Raw genomic sequence first — 22,275 nt, 5'->3', positions numbered from 1 at the left:
AGCCACCGCGCCCGGCCGCTCTTTTTCTTTTTTTTTTTTTTTTTTTTTGAGATGGAGTTTCACTCTGTTGCCCAGGCTGGAGCGCATTGCTGCAATCTTGGCTCAATGCAGTCTCAACCACCCCAGGCTCAAGCCATCCTCCCACCTCAGCTTCTCAAGAAGCTGTGAGCACAGACGCACCACTGTGCCTGGCTACTGTGTGTGTGTGTGTGTGTGTGTGTGTGTTTAGTTTTGCTCTTGTTGCCCAGGCTGGATTGCAGTGGTGTGATCTTGGCCCACCGCAACCTCCGCCTCCCAGGTTCAAGCGATTCTCCTGCCTCAGCCTCTCGAGTAGCTGGGACTACAGGTGTGCATCACCACACCTGGCTAATTTTTGTGTTTTTAGTAGAGACAGGGTTTCACCATGTTGGCCAGCCTGGTCTCAAACTCCTGACTTCAGGTGATCTGCCCATCTCAGTCTCCCAAAGTGCTGGGATTACAGGCGTGAGCCACCACACCTGGCTAATTTTTGTATTTTTTTTGTAGAGATGGGGTTTCACCATGTTACCCAGGCTGGCCTCCAACCCCTAAGCTCAAGCAATCTGCCCACCCTGGGCCTCCCAAAGTGCTAGGATTATAGGATGAGCCACCACTCCCAGCAAAAAAAAAAAAAAAAAAAAGGAAAAAAAAAAAAACGTGTTTTCTCCTGTTTTGGTTTGGTTTGGTTTGAGACAGAGTCTCCCTCTGTCGCCAGGCTGGAGTGCAGTGGCACAATCTCGGCTCACTGCAACTTCCACCTCCCGGATTCAAGCAATTCTGCCTCAGCCTCCCAAGTAGCTGGGACTACAGGTGCATACCACCATGCCCAGCTAATTTTTGTATTTTTAGTAGAGATGGGGTTTCCACCATGTTGGTCAGGATGGTCTTGATCTCTTTACCTCACGATCCACCTGCCTCGGCCTCCCGAAGTGCTGGGATTACAGACGTGAGCCACCACACCCAGCCTCCTGTTCTACTTTTTTGGAGGATATTGAGAAATACTGGTGTTGATTATTCTTTAAATGTTTGGTACAATTCGTTTGTGAATTGACACTTCTTTGGTCCTTGACAATTCACTGTTGGGAAGTTTTGAAATACTGATTTAATCTCTCTTCTTGTTACAGGTCTGTTGAGATTTTTCCTTACTTTTTAATCCAATTAATTTCTGTGTTTCTAGAAATGTGTCCATTTTATTTAGGTTATCTAACTAGTACAATTTTTTGTTCATAGAATCCTCTTATAATCTTTATTTCTGAATAGGATGTTGTTAGTGTGCCCCAGTTTCATTTCTAATTATTTGCATCTTCTGTCTTTTTTGTCAATCCAGGTGAAGTTTTTCGATGTTATCGATCTTTGCAAAGAGCAACTTTTAGTTTCATTGATTCTCATTGAATAGATTCTTATCTATTCTCCATTTCACATATTTCCCCTCTTTATTATTTCCTTTCTTCTGTTGGATTAGTTTACTTTCCTCGTTTTGGTAGTTCCACAAGATGTAAAATTATGTATAGGTATTTACAGCTATAAATTTCCTACTGAGGCCAGGTAATGTGGCTCACACCTGTACTCCCAGCACTTTGGGAGGCCAAGGCAAGAAGATTGCTTGAGCCCAGGAATTCAAAGCTGCAGTGAGCTGTGATCGTGCCACTGCACTGCAGCTTGGGGGACAGAGCCAGACCTTGTCTCAAATAATAATAATTTTCCACTGAGCACTCTCATTGCATCCTATAAGTTTAGGTCTGTCCTGTTCATTTTTGTTTCTCTCCACATATTTTCTTTTGTAATTTGTTTTTGTTGTTGTTGTTTGTGACTAGCAGAAATTTATTTCTTATAGCTCTAGAGGCTAGAAAGTCCAAGAACAAGGCACAAGTAGATTCAATGTCTCATGGGGGCCTGCTTCCTGGTTTACACATGACTGTCTTCTCACTGTGTCTTCACATAGTGCAAAGGGAAAGGCAGCTGTCTGGGCCTCTCATTTTAAAATTACTTTGTTTTTTGATATGTTCTGAGAAAGGATCTTGCTGTCTTGGCCAGACTGGAGCAATCCTCTCACCTCAGTCCACAGAGTAGCTGGGACTACAGGCACATGCCACCATACCCAGTTAATTTTTTAGAAAACTTTTCGTAGTGATAGGAATTCACTATGTTACCTGACTGGTCATGAACTCACAGCCTCAAGTGATCCTCCTGCATCAGCCTCCCAACGTGCTTGAATTACGGGCATGAGTCATCGTGCCCAACCTAATTGCTTTTTTTTTTTTTTTTTTTTTTTTTTGAGACGGAGTCTCGCTCTGCCGTTCAGGCTGGAGTGCAGTGACCGGATCTCAGCTCACTGCAAGCTCCGCCTCCCGGGTTGACGCCATTCTCCTGCCTCAGCCTCCCGAGTAGCTGGGACTACAGGCGCCCGCCACCACGCCCGGCTAGTTTTTTGTATTTTTTAGTAGAGATGGGGTTTCACCGTGTTAGTCAGGATGGTCTCGATCTCCTGACCTCGTGATCCGCCCGTCTCGGCCTCCCAAAGTGCTGGGATTACAGGCTTGAGCCACCGCGCCCGGCCCCTAATTGCTTTTTTTAATTGATAAATTTTCATTGTACATATTAATGGAGTATGAAATGATATTATAATTTATGAATGCAATACAGAATAATTAAATGAAGCTAATTAACATATCTACCATCTCAAGTACTTACCATATTTTGTGGTGAAAACAGATGCCTTGAAATTTATTCTTGATCCTCTGTTTTTTAAGTGTGTGTTAATTCACACATATTTATGTATTTTAATGTTTTTCTGCCATTATAGATTCTAACTTTATTCTGTTGTGTTCTGACAAGGTACTTTATATATATTCAGTGCTTTTAAATTTACTGAGACTCAGTTGGGTGTGGTGGCTCACACCTGTAATCCCAGCACTTTGGGATGCCAAGAGTGGATGGATCATTTGAGGTCAGGAGTTGGAGACCAGCCAGGTCAACATGGTGAAACCCTGTTTCTGCTAAAAATACAAAAATTAGCCAGGTGTGGTGGTGCACACCTGTAATCCCAGCTACTCAGGAGGCTGAGGCAGGAGAATCACTTGAACCTGGGAGGTAGAGGTTGCAGTGAGCCAAAATTGCACCCCTGCACTCCAGCCTGGGCAACATAACAAGACTCTGTCTCAAAAAAAGTAAAAATTAAAAAAAAAAAAATTTACTGAGACTCATTCTGTGGCATATACATTTGACATATCCTGAAGATGTTCCACATGAACTTAAGAATGTGTGTTCTCATGATATCGGATGGACTGTTCTACGTGTCTCTGAGGGTTAGTTGGCTTATAGTATCTTTCAAGCTCTCTATGTCCTTTCTGATCTTCTATGTAGATGTCCTTTTATTAAAAGTGTCATACATAACTCTCCAATTATTGCTATGGAACAATCTATTTCTCCCTTAAGTTTTGTCATATAACTTTGGGGTCTGTTTTTCATGCATACGTGTTTATGATTGCTGTATCTTCTTTTTCTCATTTTTAATTTTTTTAAAAGACAGAATCTCAGCCAGGCACGGTGGCTCACACCTGTAATTCCAGCACTTTGGGAGGCCAAGGTGGGCGGATCACAAGATCAAGAGATTGAGACCATCCTGGCTAACACGGTGAAACCTCATCTCTACTAAAAGTACAAAAATTAGCTGGGCATGGTGGCATGCACCTGTAGTCCCAGCTACTCAGGAGGCTGAAGCAGGAGAATTGCTTGAACCTGGGAGGTGGAGGTTTCTGTGAGCCAAGATTGCATCACTGCACTCCAGCCAGGCGACATAATGAGCCTCTGTCTCAAAAAAAAAAAGACAGAGGCTCATTATGTTGTTTACGCTGAACTTAAACTCCTAGGCTCAAGCAATCCTCCTGCCTCAGCATCCCAAGTCACTAGAACTAAAGGCATGTACCATCATGCATGGCTTGTTACATCTTCTTGATGAATTGAAGCTTATATCAATATATTGCCATCCCTTGTATATTATAAAGTCTTTTACTTTATTTGTCTGATATTATTATAGTCAATCCAATTGTCTTTTTGTTGCTATTTGCATGGAATATCTTCTTCCCATCCTTTCACTAACAACCTATCTGTTGCTTTTTATATAAAGTGAATTTCTTGTAGACAATACGATTTGATCATGGTCTTTATAATTTCATACATTCTTCAACGGCATGACTTTTTCTTGGAGTGTTTGATTCATTTACATTTAAAGTAAAAATGAAGGATTTTCTTCCTGCCATTTTGCTATATGTGTTCTGAATGTCTTATACTTTTAGCTCCTTATTTCCTCCACTGCTGATGTTTTTGTGTGTTTACTTGATTTTTAGAGTGAATCCTTTAACTCTCTTCTAATTTTCATTTATGTACGTTGCACTTATATTTTCTTTTTCTTTTTTTGCTTTGTTTTGTTTTGTTTTTGAGACAGAGTCTTGCTGTGCCGTCCAGGCTGGACTGCAGTAGCACAATCTCACCTCCCAGGTTCAAGTGATTCTTGTGCCTCAGCTTCCTGTGTAGCTGGGACTACAGACTTGTGCCACTACACCTAGCTAATTTTTGTATTTTTAGTAGAGGCAGGGTTTCACCATGTTGGCCAGGCTGGTCTTTAACTCCTGACCTCATGTGATCCACTCATCTCACCCTCCCAAAGTGTTAAGATTACAGGTGTGAGCCACCACATTCATATTTACTTTCTTTCTTTTTTTTTTTTTTTTTTTTTTTTTTGAGATGGAGTCTTCTTGCTCTGTTGCCTAGGCTGAAGTGCAGTGGTGTGATCTCAGCTCACTGCAACCTCCGCCTCCTGGGTTCAGATGATTCTCCTGCCTAAGCCTCCCAAGTAACTGGGATTACAGGTATGCACCACCATGCCCAGGTAATTTTTGTATTTTTAGTAGAGACAGGGTTTCACCATGTTGGCCAGGCTGGTCTTGAGCTCCTCACCTCAGGTGATTCACCTACCTCAGCCTCCTAAAGTGTTGGGATTACAGGAGTGAGCCACTGCACCCAGTCAAAACTTTAACAGCCCTCATGAGGATTACATTTACCATTCCAAAGTTATATTAAGATTATTTGAACTCGTACCCACTTAACTTCAATAGCATACAAAAACTCTGCTATACAACTGCACACTTCTGTTGTTATTTTTGTTGCAAAATATATCTTTATATATTATATGCGTAAAACATACACTTATAATTTTTACTGATGTTTCAAAAATCCAGTAAAAAGTAAAAGCTGGAGTTACATACAAAAATACCATAAATGTGGTTTTATATTTTCCAATGTACTTACCTTTACTGAAGATCTTTATTTCTCCACATAACTTGAGTTACTGTCTAGCATCCTTTTATTTTATCCTGAAGAACTCCTTTTAGCATCTCTTTTATGTTTATTTATTTATTTATTTATTTAAGACAGAGTCTCACTCTGTTGCTCAGGCTGGAGTGCAGTGGCACGATCTCAGCTCACCACAACCTCTGGCTCCTAGGTTCAAGCAATTTTCCTGCCTCAGCCTCCCAAGTAGCTGACACTACAGGCATGCACCACTGTACCTGGCTAATTTTTGTATTTTTAGTAGAGACGGGGTTTCACTATGTTGGCCAGGCTGGTCTCAAACTCCTGACCTTGTGATCCACCCGCCTCGACTTCCCAAAGTGCTGGAGTTAAAGGCATGAGCTACCGCACCCAGCAGCATTTCTTGTATGGCAAGTGTAGTGGTAACCTTTCTTGGCATTAGTTTTTCTAGGAATGTCTTAAATTCTCCCTCATTTCTGAACGTTTCTGGTGAGCACAGAATTCTTGATTGATAGTGTTTCTTTTTCAGTTCTTTTTTTTTTTTTTTTTTTTTTTGAGACGGAGTCTCGCTCTGTCACCCAGGCTGGAGTGCAGTGGCCGGATCTCAGCTCACTGCAAGCTCCGCCTCCCGGGTTCACGCCATTCTCCGGCCTCAGCCTCCCAAGTAGCTGGGACTACAAGCGCCCGCCACCTCGCCCGGCTAGTTTTTTTGTATTTAATAGAGACGGGGTTTCACCGTGTTTGCCAGGATGGTCTCGATCTCCTGACCTCGTGATCCGCCCGTCTCGGCCTCCCAAAGTGCTGGGATTACAGACTTGAGCCACCACGCCCAGCCCTCTTTTTCAGTTCTTAAATATGTCATCTCACCAACTATGTCCCTCATGATTTCTGATGATATATTTGTTATTAATAGTACTGAGAATCCCTTTATGTAAGGAATCACTTCTTTCAGCACTCTTTGTCTTTGCCATTTGACATTTTGATGATAATGTGATTCACTGTGGGCCTGAGTTTCTCTCTTTTTAAAAAAAAAAATTTTTTTTTGAGATGAGGTTTTGCTCTTGTTGCCTAGGCTTGAGTGCAAAGGTGCAATCCTGGTTTACTGCAACCTCCGCTTCCCAGGTTCAAGTGATTCTCCTGCCTCGGCCTCCTGAGTAGCTGGGATTACAGGCACCTGCCACCATGCCTGATTGAGTTTCTCTTACTTGGAGTTTGTTGAGCTTCTTGGATTTAAAGATTCATGTCTTTCATCAAATTTGGAAAGTTTTGCTTAATATTTCTTCATATTTTCTTCCCCTTTATTTCTCTCTTATCTTTCTCCACCTTCCATAATGTGTAGTTGATCTGATGCATGGTGTACTACAGGTCCTTTAAGTTCTGTTTGGTCTTCATTCTTTTTCCTTTAGTCCCCTCAGAGTTGATATTTTTCAAAAGTTCTGTCTTCAAATTTGTGGATTCTTTCTTCTGCATGCTCACATCTTCTGTGAAAGAGAAGATGTAACCAGTGACCAAAGAACTAATGTTAGGAGTTTGGCTTTACAAAGAAAATAGCTCCATGTTATCCTATTTAGAATTGGTAGGTATTTTATTTAGAAAGTATTTTGAAAAGAAAATAAAAAAGGATATAATCTAGAAAGCAAAGTGCAGAAAACTTTACAAAGAACACTTACATAAAAACATTTAAGAGGAATTAAAACAGTTCCTTCTCTGAGAATAAATGAAAATGTGAATAAATGGATAGACAATGAAAATGTGGAAAAGCTCATGTAATAGTGCTTTTTATCTTCGGCCATGGACCCTGGTGGACTGAACAAAGGAGGATGAACACAGGAATAAAGACAAAGATAAAAAGATCTGTTTTAAAAGAAGGGGTCAGGCTGGGCACGGTGGCTCAAGCCTGTAATCCCAGCACTTTGGGAGGCCGAGACGGGCGGATCACGAGGTCAGGAGATCGAGACCATCCTGGCTAACCTGGTGAAACCCCGTCTCTACTAAAAAATACAAAAAACTAGCCAGGCGAGGTGGCGGGCGCCTGCAGTCCCAGCTACTCAGGAGGCTGAGGCAGCAGAATGGCATAAACCCGGGAGGCAGAGCCTGCAGTGAGCTGAGATCCGGCCACTGCACTCCAGCCTGGATGACAGAGCGAGACTCCGTCTCAAAAAAAAAAAAAAAAAAAAAAAAAAAAGAAGGGGTCAGGGGGCTCCTTGCTTCCAGTGAACAAGGGCCCTGAGCTTCTAGAACCCTTTGTATCTATTGAGTAAAGGAAATAGAGAGTAGGGGGTGATTGTCAGCCAGCTGCATGATTTAGTGCAGGCCTGCATGTCTGCTTTCTTTTTTTTTTTGAGACAGAGTCTTGCTCTGTCTCCCAGGCTGGAGTTCAGTGGCGCCATCTCGGCTCACTGCAAGCTCTGCTACCGGGGTTCACACCATTCTCCTGCCTCAGCCTCCCGAGTAGCTGGGACTACAGGTGCCCGCCACCACGCCCGGCTAATTTTTTTGTCTTTTTTAGTAGAGACGGGGTTTCACTGTGTTAGCCAGGATGGTCTTGATCTCCTGACCTCGTGATCCACCCACTTCGGCCTCCCAAAGTGCTGGGATTACAGGTGTGAGCCACCGTGCCCGGCCACATGTCTGATTTCTTTGGACAGTAGGCCCCAGATGTTCCAGTAGATAACCTCAAGGAGCATGGTGCCATGGAGTAATTGCCCTTAGCATGCCTTCTGGTGGCAGGCGCAGATGTCTTTGCCCACATCCTGCATTCATGATAAACAGTTTGCTGCTTGATCATATAGCCTCTGGTGGAATGCTGAGTTGGTCACAACCCTCAGGCTTTCAGCTCCCAACATCTCCCCTTTTCTATTTTTGCATTAATTGAATGAATGTAAGGCCAGGTTGGGCAGCTCTCATTTTCTGATTGGCAGTCCATCCAATTTTACAGAGTATGAAAAGCAAACAAGGACAGAACAGCATTATTCCCAGAACAATATATAAGATGTTAATGTGGAACTTTAGATAGGTCCAAGGGTTGAGGCTCTCCAGACCTCACTGGAATTCGGTCCATGCTTCTAAAGAAGGCTGAAATTCTTTTTTTTTTTTTTTTTTTTTTTTTTTTTTTTTGGAGACGGAGTCTCGCTCTGTCACCCAGGCTGGAGTGCAGTGGCCGGATCTCAGCTCACTGCAAGCTCCGCCTCCCGGGTCTACGCCATTCTCCTGCCTCAGCCTCCCGAGTAGCTGGGACTACAGGCGCCCGCCACCTCGCCCGGCTAGTTTTTTGTATTTTTTAGTAGAGACGGGGTTTCACTGTGTTAGCCAGGATGGTCTCGATCTCCTGACCTCGTGATCCGCCCGTCTCGGCCTCCCAAAGTGCTGGGATTACAGGCTTGAGCCACCGCGCCCGGCAGAAGGCTGAAATTCTTGAGTTTGCTTATTTAGATCAAGAATTTTGCTTTGTGGGAGGCTGAGGCAGCAGAATGGCATAAACCCGGGAGGCGGAGCTTGCAGTGAGCTGAGATCCGGCCACGGCACTCCAGCCTGGGCGACAGCGCGAGACTCCGTCTCAAAAAAAAAAAAAAAAAAAAAGAATTTTGCTTTGTAATTCACCAATATCAAAGGTGATATTGGATGTGAAAGCTCCCTGCAAATGGGCTGTCACAAGGTCCCACAGATAGTCACTTTGGTTATATTCTAAGTTGGTTACATAAATATGAGTGTGATTAAAATGACAGCACAATTGCTGTTGCAATTGTAAGCTTCGTACTTGTTCACCTAACCATAGAACCATGGATTTCAACATTGCCACTTCGGTTTGTAACTCAGTGTTAATTTTACTCTGAAATTGCCATGTTTTGTTGGTGGTACGTGTCTAGTTCTCTACGTACTGAACTGTTTGAACAGAACTATGCAAAGCTACAGAGAACATTACTACAGAAGTTATTAGTGTGACCGAGGAAATAATAGCAAAAATTATCATGCCTAAGGCTTTACGGATACAATGAGTAAGCTGAGTTAGAAGAAGTTTCATGACGGGCGGATCACGAGGTCAGGAGATCGAGACCATCCTGGCTAACCCGGTGAAACCCTGTCTCTACTAAAAAATACAAAAAACTAGCTGGGTGAGGTGGCAGGCGCCTGTAGTCCCAGCTACTCGGGAGGCTGAGGCAGGAGAATGGCGTGAACCTGGGGAGGCGGAGCTTGCAGTGAGCTGAGATCCGGCCACTGCACTCCAGCCTGGGCAACAGAGCGAGACTCCGTCTCAAAAAAAAAAAAAAAAAAAAAGACGTTTCATGAAGTGCAAAGCAGGGGTGGCAGCCCAAGGCTCAGATGGATTAACAGGAATCCATACCCCAGGGATGTGACCCAGAATTATCAAAGTAGAGATGTGTTAGCACTGTGCTATGATTAATACAGTGATAGAACTGACAAGATTTACATGTCAACTGGGTATTGTTTACCTGGAGCTGGTCCTTCTTAGCTGCCATAAAGACATAAGGATTAAAAACACAAACCATAAATTTAGTGGTGATATTCTTTACAAATGTAACATCAAAACTGCGTCAAGTAGCAGTACTAGTATCAGAGAGTACCCCTACACAGATACTACCATTTGTAAATAGGACTGCTGCTTTCCATATGGTTTCTTGAATTGGACCTTTCCTACCTAGATGTTGCCACTGAAGAAGAGGCGGGATAAAGCCTGTTCCATGCCAAGCAACCCGGGCAGCAGAATGGGATTGGATCCCAGTGTGTTATAAAGAAGCATTGGCCGGGCACGGTGGCTTAAGCCTGTAAACCCAGCACTTTGGGAGGCCGAGGCAGGTGGATCAAAAGGTCAGGAGATCGAGACCATCCTAGCTAACACGGTGAAACCCCGTCTCTACTAAAAATACAAAAAAATTAGCCAGGTGTGGTGGCAGGCGCCTGTAGTCCCAGCTTCTCGGGAGGCTGAGGCAGGAGAATGGTGTGAACCTGGGAGGCAGAGCTTGCAGTGAGCCGAGATAGTGTCACTGCACTCCAGCCTGGGCGTCAGAGCGAGACTCCATCTCAAAAAACAAAACAAAACAAAACAAAAGAAGCAGCATTGAAAGCCTTCTACCAATGTCAATGAAGTTTGTGCCATGATGTCTGATTTTCATCTTTACTATCTAGTTGACCTTTAGGTCCCCAATCTACAATGTCTCCAGTTAACATAGTTTGTTTTCTAACCACTAGGCCAAGACACTGGGTCCATGGAGGGGGGGTAGGACCTATTGAAGGGAATCCATTCCATATAGTCAACACAATTGGGGTGATTGGGCCAGGAATGGTTGGTTAGCACACCAGTTACATTAATAGAACTAAGACCTAAAAAGCACATGACTTTTCCATGGTAACTCAACTGTGCTTGAGCTTGACTTGTAAGACAGCTACTATGGTTGAACAACATCTTCGTAGTGCTACACCAGGGGAGTCCTTCCAGTGGGACCGTATAATTGATGACATTTGTCTGAGAGTCTATGTCAGGGGGAGTTAGGGGTACTGGAGCCCACACTCCCTGATCATGATAGATTTCAGGAGGAGTGTCACTCCAAAGTACAGGCCGTACTACTGGGGGATTAGGAATATATGCCCAATATGTTTTTGCCTCTGCACAGGGAAAACATACCACACAGGACATTATGGCTAACATGGCCAAGAACATGGAATCAAGGGTTTTTGCCTGGCTCTGATGCTCCAGTAGTTTCTCAGCTTCCTGGTTTTCTTGAGTTGCCCTCAGGTTATGGGGGTTGATGTCATCGTGACTCCAGTTAGCCTTCTCTCTGTCTTTGCACTCAGGCTCAGCTGGCTCATGGCCCACACTGGAAGGACCAGGCCCACGGTTGGCCACCATGGATCCCTGCAGTTTCCCATTCCATGGTCACAACGTACCTTGAGGGCACCCAAACGGTTTTGTCCACCTTCTGGAAAAACACAAGCATACCCTCATCCTCACATCAGTAAATCCACCAGACCTTTCCATTGTCCTTCTGGGGATTTCCATAACACTTTCAGAAGAACTTTCCTCTTTTCCTCTAACACTTGCCAATGTCTTTCTGCTGAAGTCTTACCACCCATACAAGGAGTCAAAAAATTTAAAGTAAATAGGGCTAAACGTAGTTTTGTTTGAGGTAGTAGCTGGTCTCCTATTTCCCCTTTCTGTTTTTTCAACATGTGTTGCAATGTTTGATGTGCCCACTCTATAATTCCTTGTCCTCAAGGGTTGTAAGAAATTCCTGTTTTGTGCATTATAGCCCAAAGCTGTAGGAAATTTTGAAAAGCATGACTAGCATAAGCAGGTTGATTGGCTGAGACCAGTTCGGTCAGCGAGACCCTAACCCAGTGGTGCCAGAGGAACTAAAGGCACACACACAGAAATATAGAGGTGTGGAGTGGGAAATCAGGGGTCTCACAGCCTTCAGAGCTGAGAGCCTCGAACAGAGATTTACCCACGTATTTATTAACAGCAAGCCAGTGATAGGCATTGTTTCTATAGATTATAGATTAACTAAAAGTATTCCTTATGGGAAACAAAGGGATGGGCCGAAATAAAGGGATGGGTCTGGCTAGTTATCTGCAGCAGGAGCATGTCCTTAAGGCACAGATCGCTCATGCTATTGTTTGTGGTTTAAGAATGCCTTTAAGCGGTTTTCTGCCCTGAGTGGGCCAGGTGTTCTTTGCCCTCATTCCAGTAAATGCACAACCTTCCAGCGTGGGTGTCTTGGCCATCACAAACATGTCACAGTGATGCAGAGATTTTGTTTATGGCCAGTTTTGGGGCCAGTTTATGGACAGATTTTGGGGGGCCTATTCCCAACATCCATTGTCAGTTTTTAATTGTTTATGGGCCCCCATATGAGCAAATGACAGACAATGTCATTGTACCTGACCAGCTGTCTCACCTGTTTGGCATGTAGCATGCAACATATGAGAATAAGTGTCTATAGTCACATGAACATAGCTAAGCTTGCCAAAGGCTGCTATATGTGTAACATCCATTTGCCAGATTTGATTTGGAGCCAAGCCTCGTGGATTGCATCCTTCTATGGGTATAACACCTGTGACATGCTGATAAGTGGGACAGGCTTGCACAATAGCTCGAGACTGGCTGTGAGGCAGATGAAACATACGGGTAAGGGCAGAGGTGTTTTGATGCAGTAATGCATGAGAAGCTTGAGCTTGTTCAAATACAGAACCAATCAGTTTATCTGCTTTGTCATTGCCTAAAGATAATGGTCCAGGGAGTTGTGTGTGAGAACAGATATGAGAAATATGAAAAGGAGCAGCATGAGAGTTAACAGCTTGTTGAAGTCTTAGAAACAAGTTAAGCAGTTCTGGCTCTAGTGTATTTTTAATGGTAGCAGTTTCTATGTGACTGGCTACATTAACAACATAAGCTGAATCACAGACAATATTAATAGGAGTTGAAGCTGTAATCTCTAAAACTAGAATGACTCAATTAGTTTTGAGCAATAAGCTGAAACCCCAGAGGTCCTTATTGTTGGAGTATGTTTAGGTCCACAAATAGCTGTGCAGCCTTTGGAAGAGCCATCAGTAAAATAAGTTTGTCCATCTGGAATAGGTTTGTGAAGAGTGATCACAGGAAGAATGAAAGAATGGACTTTATAAAATTGCAAAATTTTGTCTGAGGGGTAATGATTATCTATTGCACCTACAAAATCTGCGAGAGCAGTTTGCCATACGGTCGACATTGCCCATGATGAGGCCTGTTGCTGGGAGTCTAAAGGAACAATAATCTTATCAGGGTCACATCCTGTCAGCATTTTTGACCTATGCCTGCCCATTGTCACAATTTGCATAATTAAGGAAAGATAGACTTGCAAAGTTTTCACTGTTTGATTAGATAAAAATAGCCATTCTATCACTGTTACAGATTTCTCTAATCATTGGCCCAGGAGTCCTGTTGGAGAATGGGGGGTATGAAAAATAAACAAAAGCAAAGGTTTTTGCAGCTGCAGCTGTGAGGCATGTCATTGTTGAAGCATTTGCTCAGTTGTAACTCAACTTCTACCTTTTTTGTAAGCTGCTGCAGGGAATTTAAAGAAGAATCTCCTTGTGGGGTTTGATAAAGATGTGTAAGTTGATAAGTAGCAATACCTAGCATTGGTCACAACCAATTAATGTCCCATAACAATTGTCGAAAATCATTTAAAGTCTGTAACCTGTCTTTATGGAGAATGACTTTCTGAGGTCGTACACTGCTCTCTGTAACAATAGTTCCTAAGTAATGGTATGGGGAAGTTGTTTGCACTTTCTCTGGAGCAATTTTGAGCTTCCATTTAATAAGAGCTCGCTTTACTTCTCTGAATAATTGATGCAATATTTGATCTGTAGAAGCAGCCAAAAGAATATCATCCATGTAATGAATGATATATGCAGTGGGAAACGTATTTCGAGGCTCTTTTAATGCTCTTCGCACAAAATGCTGACATAATGTGGGACTGTTAAGCATGTCTTGGGGTAAAACTTTCCATTGATAATGAGAAACAGGTTCTTTTTTATTAATAGAAGATACAGAGAAGGTGAATCAAGGCTTATCTTTCTCATGTAATGGTATAGTAAAGAAAAAATCTTTAAGATCTATTACTATGGCCGGGCGCGGTGGCTCAAGCCTGTAATCCCAGCACTTTGGGAGGCCGAGACGGGCGGATCACGAGGTCAGGAGATCGCGACCATCCTGGCTAACATGGTGAAACCCTGTCTCTACTAAAAAATACAAAAAAACTAGCCGGGTGAGGTGGCGGGCGCCTGTAGTCCCAGCTACTTGGGAGGCTGAGGCAGGAGAATGGCGTGAACCCGGGAAGCGGAGCTTGCAGTGAGCCGAGATTGTTCCACTGCACTCCAGCCTGGGCGACAGAGCGAGACTCCGTCTCAAAAAAAAAAAAAAAAAAAAAAAAAAAAAAAAAAAAAGATCTATTACTACAAGAGGCCAGTCCCTTGCAATGGCTGCGAGAGATGGCAGACCTTGCTGTAATGCACCCATTGGTTTAATCTGTGCATTAATAGCTCTCAAATCATGTAGGAATCGTCATTTTCCTGACTTCTTTGGAATTACAAATACTGGTGAATTCCAGAAGCTAACTGACTCTTCAATATGTCATGCATTCAATTGCTCTTTTACTAGCTGATAGAGTTGAGCTAGCTTCTCCTGCGATAGGGGCCATTGATCCACTCACACAGGTTTGCCAGTCAGCCACTCCAGCGGCAAAGCAGTGGGTAGAGGAGAAATATCAATGACCCCAATCATAAACCCTGATGTCCCAATCTTTTCCTGTCTTCCAGTTATTGATATCGGGTTAGGGTTTCCTTGTAGGAATTTTTCTAAACCTTTTCCACTCTGATATCCCATGTCTTTCAAATTTTATTTTATTTATTATTTATTTATTTGTTTGTTTGTTTGCTTATTTTGAGACGAAGTCTCACAGTTGGAGTGCAGTGGCGCCATCTCGGCTCACTGCAAGCTCCACTTCCCGGGTTCATGCCATTCTCCTGCCTCAGCCTCCCAAGTAGCTGGGACTACAGGGACCCACCACCACTCCCAGCTAACTTTTTGAATTTTTTAGTGGAGACGGGGTTTCACCGTGTCAGCCAGGATGATCTCGATCTCCTGACCTTGTGATCCACCCGCCTCGGTCTCCCAAAGTGCTGGGATTACAGGCGTGAGCCACCATGCCCAGCTGTCTTTCAACATTTTAAATCCTGGGTTATCAAAGTTTTCATTTGCAAGTCTCATATCCCAAGCTGTAAGTAAGTCTCAACCCCATAAATTCATAGCTATATTTGCAACATAAGGCTGGAAAGCACATGATTGTCCATCCGGACCAAGACAAGGTAAAATCTCAGCACTCTGTTGAATGCTTTGAGCAGCTCCTACCCCCACTAGGGATGTGGAGGTTCATCTGAGGGGCCAAGATTGAGGCCAAGCTTTACTGGATATTACTGACACATCAGCTCCTGTGTTTACAAGCTCATAAATTTTTTTTCCTTTAATTTGCACTACACAGTGGGTCTATTAGAGGCTATGGGTTGTGATAAATAGATTTCTCGTGTAGTTGTGCTCTCAAACCCCTTATTTACTCATTTCTCCTTTTGTGGAGAAGGGTGTAATTTGCAGGGGATAAGCAATAATATATCCCCCTGGGTCAAAAACCCAAAGATCTTGTGACATTAAAACTACTTGAATTTCTCCTTCATAATTGGAGTCAACTACTCTGGGGATTACTTTGATGTCTTGCAAGTTAAGGCAGTGCCTAAAATTAGTCCCATGTGTCCTGCTGGTAAAGGTCCCCAAATGCCAGTGGGAACTTTGGTAGGTTTGTCTCCTCCAACTAGTATAATTCTTTCTCTGGTGGGGAGATCTAATCCTGCGCTACCTGGTGTTCTTGGGGAGAGGGAATCAATATTCGTCCTGGGACCCACTCCCGAAGTGGGGTTGTGGTCTGAACTGGGAATGCCCTCATTGTTTGAGGGGCTCAGGTCCAGTCCCCCTTCTCATTTCCCGACAGGTGGGGTGCCATTCTGATGAAATTCTGAGCGGCATTGATTAGCCCAATTATTTCCTTTGTTACAGCGAGGACAGAGTCCTGGCGTTTTTTCCACTGGCAGGGGCACCACATTGTAAAATCCTTTCTGTTCTGAGATCTGGCAGCATTCCTTTTTAAAACGTCCAGTTTTTCCACAATTATAACATTTTCCCACTTTGGGGTTTGAGCCTTGACTCCTTTTAGATTTGTCAACTACTAAACTAGCCATTGCTTGCACTAACATTGTAGGATGTTGAAATTCAGTCCCTACATCCTGACAAGCTTTAAGGTAATCCCCCAAGCTCTTTGCGGATCTCACAAGAGCCATTGCACATTTGCAATCTGCATTTTCGTTTTCATGGGCTAGAGTTATGGCAAGCATTTCTGTAGCAGAGGCATTGAGGAACCTGATGCCTCACTGCCTCTTGCAGCCACGTGATAAATTGTGCATAAGGTTCCCATGATCCCTGCGTGACAAGTAGAAAAGACTGCACTGGAACTCCCTCTTCAGGAATTGTGCTCCAAGCATGCTTGGCAGCTAAGGCGGACTGGTGGTAAGCAGACTCTGGGAGTGTTAATTGTTGTACCAGATCTGAAAAGGGGTCACTGCCTGTCAGCATTTTCTCTGTAGTGTTTCCTTGACCAGAGGCATGATTCTGCCTAGCCTGGTCTGTGCACATTTCTTGTCAATTTAAACTCCATGTGAGATATGCACTGGTGGATAAGCAAGTGTGAGCCAAATGTTTTATATCAAAGGGTGGGAGGCACATGGCTCCGAACATTGATTCTAACAGCCTTGCAGTAAACAGGCTTTGCACTCCATTATTAAGCACACTAGCTTTTAATTCTTTTTTTTTTTTTTTTTTTTTTTTTTTTTTTTTTTTTTTTTGAGACGGAGTCTCGCTCTGTCGCCCAGGCTGGAGTGCAGTGGCGCGATCTTGGCTCACTGCAAGCTCCGCCTCCCGGGTTCACGCCATTCTCCTGCCTCAGCCTCCCGAGTAGCTGGGACTACAGGCGCCCACAACCGTGCCCGGCTAATTTTTTGTATTTTTAGTAGAGACGGGGTTTCACCGTGGTCTCGATCTCCTGACCTTGTGATCCGCCCGCCTCGGCCTCCCAAAGTGCTGGGATTACAGGCGTGAGCCACCGCGCCCGGCCAATTCTTTTACTAATTTAAACTCTATAGGAGTGCACTCATGTAAAAGATGTTGTGGATCATTCAGATCAGGCCTTACAGTAATAAGAAAAGTGCAAGGTCCTAAAAGTTCCCCAGCCATAGCAGCAGCATGCAAAATTTTTTATACGTGGGTTTCTACTTCTGCTACTGGATGGGGTGGCAGAGGCCAATTCTCCTCTCCTATTTCCTGCTTAGCAAGCAGCCAATTCTCCTCCCCTTTCTCCTGCTCATTATTTTCAATAGGCGCTGTCAGAGGAACAAATGATGTTTTTAATTCTTGAGACTCAGAACCTGACTCCTGTTGTCTGACAGAATAAGAAGACGACAATGGCAGTAGGACTGTGTAAACCAAACCCCAAGCAGAAAAAACAGAAGGGTCTACTTTGAGACCTTTTTGATGAGCCCATTTCAAACCCTCTTCTGCTTTGTCCCAATTTTCCACATTGAGAGTGCCTGCCTGCAGAAACCATGGGTTATGTGTAATAACCTCCTGCAGAAGCCTAGTTAATGTCTGAATTAACTTGAGCTCCAGACTGTTTCAACAGAACTTTAAGCAATTGCACATAATGTTTTTCTTCAACAGACAAATTCTGCCCCATGTTACCCTGATTCAGAAACTTCCCATTCCCAGTACTTCTTTAGAGCACTGACCTTATACTCCCTGCTGGCAGATTTTTTCCAGGGTCCTCATTCATCTTGTTAGTTTCACTTCCTCTGCTCCAGCAGACCTTCTTCATTCATGTCCTTGAAGTCCCTGTTCGTGACACCACTTTGCCACAGACCCTGGTGGACTGAACATATTCGTTTTAAAAGAAGGGGTCAGGGGGCTGCTTGCTTCTAGTGAACAAGGGCCCTGAGCTTCTAGAGCCCTTTGTATTTATTGAGTAAAGGAAATAGGGAGGAGGGGGTGATTGTCGGTCAGCTGTTTGATTTAGTGCAGGCCTACATGACTGCTTTCTTTGAACAGGAGGCTCCAGATGTTCCAGTAGATAACCTCAAGGAGCACAGCACCAGGGAGTGATTGCCCTAGGCATAACTTCGGCTGGCAGGCACAGATGTCAGTTTGCCCACATGCTGCATTTATGATAAACAGTTTGCTGTTTGATCATATAGCCTCCAGTGGAATGCTGAGTTAGTCATGACCCTGAGGCTTTCAGCTTCCAAAAATCTTCACTATTGAGAATTCTTTCATGTAAGGAATTACTTCTTTCAGCACTCTTTGTCTTTGCCATTTGACATTTTGATGATAATGTGACTCACTGTGGGCGTCTCTTGAGTTTCTCTTACTTGGAGTTTGCTGAGCTTCTTGGATTTAAAGATTCATGCCTTTCATCAAATTTGGAAAGTTTTACCTATTATTTCTTCACATTTTAATTCTTCCCCTTTATTTCTCTCTTATCTTTCTCCACTGGCTTCTCACAAGACAGGGTTGTCCCACACAATGACACTTTTCTGCCTGGGGCTCACCTGTGCAGGTGACTTGAAGGATTCCTCTCTTCGCTGACCTCAACTTTTTGTGCTACACCTTGTTAATCATAGTACATTTGCAGAGCTGATACCCTGCTCATGGAACAAGACACAGGATGTGGGAGTGATGAGTAGAAGACAAGAAGTTTGCACAAAAAGAATTCTAACACTTTGGATTTAAAGCATTCTGAATATAGACAAGTCCAATTTTAGAAACAGCAAAATAATAAGAACAGAAATTTTTCACAAGGACTCAAAAGCAAACACCCTCACTCACTACCCCATATAGAACTAATCCTTGAAAACCATGACAGAGAAAATGAAATCCATGCAATGAACAGATTTTTATTTCCTTGGGAAGTCACTAGACTGCCTCACAAGGACAGGGACCATCCATTTTGTGTTCACCACTAACTTGCCATTATTACGGCAAATCTTGGAACACAAGACATGCTTAAGAGCAACTATTTGCTGCATTACAAATGAAGAAGTAATGAGGCCAGCCTGCTCCATCAAGGTTAAGTTTCTAAAGTTCTCCAGCAACATGTCTCTGTACAGGTTTTCCCAAACAAAGTCCAGTAATGCCCACTCCTCCAATGATAAGTCACTGCCATTTACTTGAAGGTTGAGGAGTTCTAAAGCATCACACATATATTCTGGCTCAGGCAATGAACATCTTCAAGAATGTACCAGGATGGATGTCGCAGGAGGATGATGGATGGGCTGGTAGCATTAGGGAAGGAGACTCAAAACAGGAATTCAGACATGTTCTTGAGGCCTCTTATTATCTGCCCCATGACTCACTTCTCTCCTCAGACACTGAACCATCTTCTAGGCTTATGGCTTTAATGGCTTCACTAGCATATAGTTGGTTTTCCACATATAGTTGTTTTTCCGCTATGTTGTAAAAACCTGGTGGCTCATGCCTGTAATCCCAGCACTTTGGGAGGCCAAGGTGGGTGGATCACTGAGGTTGGGAGTTTGAGACCAGCCTGACCAACATGGAGAAACCCCTTCTCTCCTAAAAATAAAAAATTAGCCAGGCATGGTGGCACATGCCTGTAATTCCAGCTACTTGGGAGGCTGAGGCAGTAGAATCACTCAAACATGGGAGGTGGAGGTTGTGGTGAGCCAAGATTGCGCCATTGCACTCCAGCCTAGGTAACAAGAGCGAGACTCCATTCCAAAAAAAAAAAAAAGGAGTAGGGGAGAATGAATATTGAGAAGACAACTAGCTATTATTTGACCTGTGAGGTCAGAGAGAATTTTCTTATAAATAAGAATAAAGAAGCCAGGAGTGGCAGCTCACGCCTATAATCCCAGCACTTTGGGAGGACAAGGCAGGTGGATCACAAGGTCAAGAGATCAAGACCATCCTGGTCAACATGGTGAAACCCCGTCTCTACTAAAAATACAAAAATTAGCTGAGTGTGATGGTGCATGCCTGTAGTAGTAGCTGCAGTCCCAGCTATTCGGGAGGCTGAGTCAGGAGAATCGCTTGAACCCAGGAGGTGGAGGTTGCAGTGAGCAGAGATTGTGCCACTGCACTCCAGCCTGGCGACAGAGCAAGACTCCACCTCAAAAATAAATAAATAAAAAAATATGGCCCGGCGCGGTGGCTCAAGCCTGTAATCCCAGCACTTTGGGAGGCCGAGACGGGCGGATCACGAGGTCAGGAGATCGAGACCATCCTGGCTAACACAGTGAAACCCCGTCTCTACTAAAAATACAAAAACTTAGCCGGGCGAGGTGGCAGGCGCCTGTAGTCCCAGCTACTCGGGAGGCTGAGGCAGGAGAATGGCGTAAACCCGGGAGGCGGAGCTTGCAGTGAGCTGAGATCTGGCCACTGCACTCCAGCCTGGGTGACAGAGCGAGACTCCGTCTCAAAAAAAAAAAAAAAAATAAGGAAGCTGAGCGCGATGGTTCATGCCTGTAATCCCAGCACTTTGGGAGGCCGAGGTGGGTGGATCACCTGAGTTCAGGAGTTCCAGACCTGCCTGTCCAATATGGTGAAACCCCATCTCTACTAAAAATACAAGAAATTAGACAGGCATGGTGGCACGCCCCCGTAATCCCAGCTACTCAGGAAGCTGAGGCAGGAGAATCACTTGAACCTGGGAGGCAGAGGTTGCAGTGAGCTGAGATCGTGCCATTACACTCCAGCCTCTACAACAAGAGTAAAATTCTGTCTCAAAAAATATATAAATAAAAATAAAGGGCCGGGCACGGTGGCTCACGCCTGTAATCCCAGCACTTTGGGAGGCCGAGGTGGGTGGATCACCTGAGGTCGGGAGTTCGAGACCAGCCTGACCAACATGGAGAAACCCCGTCTCTACTAAACATACAAAATTAGCCGGGCGTGGTGGCACATGCCTATAATCCCAGCTACTACGGAGGCTGAGGCAGGAGAATTGCTTGAACCTGCGAGGCAGAGGTTGCGGTGAGCCGAGATCGTGCCATTGCACTCTAGCCTGGGCAACAAGAGTGAAACTCCGTCTCAAAATAATAATAATAATAAAAAAATAAAAAAATAAAGGGCCAGGCGCAGTGGCTCACGCCTGTAATTCCAGAACTTTGGGAGGCCTGGGCGGGCGGATCACGAGATCAGAAGATCAAGACCATCCTGACCAACATGGTGAAACGCCATCTCTACTAAAAGTACAAAAATTAGCCAGGCATGGTGGGGGGCACCTGTAGTCCCAGCTAATCGGGAGGCTGAGGCAGGAGAATCGCTTGAACCCGGGAGGCAGAGGCTGCAGTGAGCCGAGATCCCACCACTGCACTCCAGCCTGGACAACAGAGTGAGCCTCTGTCATAAAATAAAATAAAATAACATAAAATAACATAACATAAAATAAAATAAAATAAAAAAGGCCAGGTGCAGTTGCTCATGCCGGTAATCCCAGCACTTTAGGAGGCCAAAGCAGGAGGCTCTCTTGAGGCCAGTGGTTCTAGACCAGCCTGGGCAACATAGTGAGACCCCCATATCTTTTTTTTTTTTTTTTTTTTTGAGACGGAGTCTCGCTCTGTGGCCCAGGCTGGAGTGCAGTGGTGCGATCTTGGCTCACTGCTAGCTCCACCTCGTGGGTTCACACTATTCTCCTGCCTCAGCCTCCTGAGTAGCTGGGACTACAGGTGCCCGCCACTACACCTGGCTAATTTTTTTGTATTTTTTTTAGTACAGACAGGGTTTCACTGTTAGCCAGATGGTTTCGATCTCCTGATCTTGTGACCCGCCCGCCTCAGCTTCCCAAAGTGCTGGGATTACAGGTGTGAGCCACCGTGCCTGGCCCCCCATCTCTATTTAAAAAAAATTTTTTTTTAAAGAAGAAATGCAACCGTTAAGACTGCATCTATCCCATGAACACAAAGCCTTGTCCCGCCCACTGTGCCGCCTATACACACTCGCTGGCAGCTCACCATGGATGATGACATTGAGGTGCTTGTAGTTGACAATGGCTCCAGCATGTGCAAGGCCAACTTTGCAAGTGACAATGTCCCCTGGGCTGTCTTCCTCTCCATTGTGGAGCATCCGCACACCAGGGCATTATGGTGGGCATAGGTCAGAAGGACTTCTACGTGGGTGAACAGGCCCAGAGCAAAAGATGTATAAAGGCCCACATTTCCTTACGATGGGGTTCCAATCCACTCTAAGCTCTTTCATGTTGTGCAAGATCACCTTCTTTGATTTCATACTACAAGAAACCTCTTCTTTATATTATTTTTTCTCACTTGATGTAAGTTCTT

General features: G+C 44.2%; 1 protein-coding gene across 10 annotated transcripts in view; it reads left to right on the top strand.

Annotated features, from left to right (window-relative positions):
- Positions 1 to 22,275, top strand: part of PIN1 (peptidylprolyl cis/trans isomerase, NIMA-interacting 1) — a 429,836-nt gene that overhangs the window by 120,313 nt on the left and 287,248 nt on the right. Inside the window, exon 1 of one of the 10 annotated variants that reach the window (XM_050770788.1) lies at positions 13,276 to 13,279. The exons of 8 other annotated variants lie outside the window; for them this stretch is intronic. The gene's annotated coding sequence lies outside the window, so the exon portion shown is untranslated. Of the gene's footprint in view, positions 1 to 13,275; positions 13,280 to 14,931; positions 14,936 to 22,275 lie in introns of those variants that run through there. One more of the 10 variants, XM_050770779.1, reaches the window with a different exon arrangement.

This window comes from Macaca thibetana, chromosome 19 (assembly GCF_024542745.1).
Source record: "Macaca thibetana thibetana isolate TM-01 chromosome 19, ASM2454274v1, whole genome shotgun sequence".
In the NCBI taxonomy this organism is placed as follows: Eukaryota; Metazoa; Chordata; class Mammalia; order Primates; family Cercopithecidae; genus Macaca; species Macaca thibetana.
The sequence above is the reverse complement of the archived record's forward strand: the minus strand, read 5'-3'. Positions and strand labels throughout refer to the sequence as shown.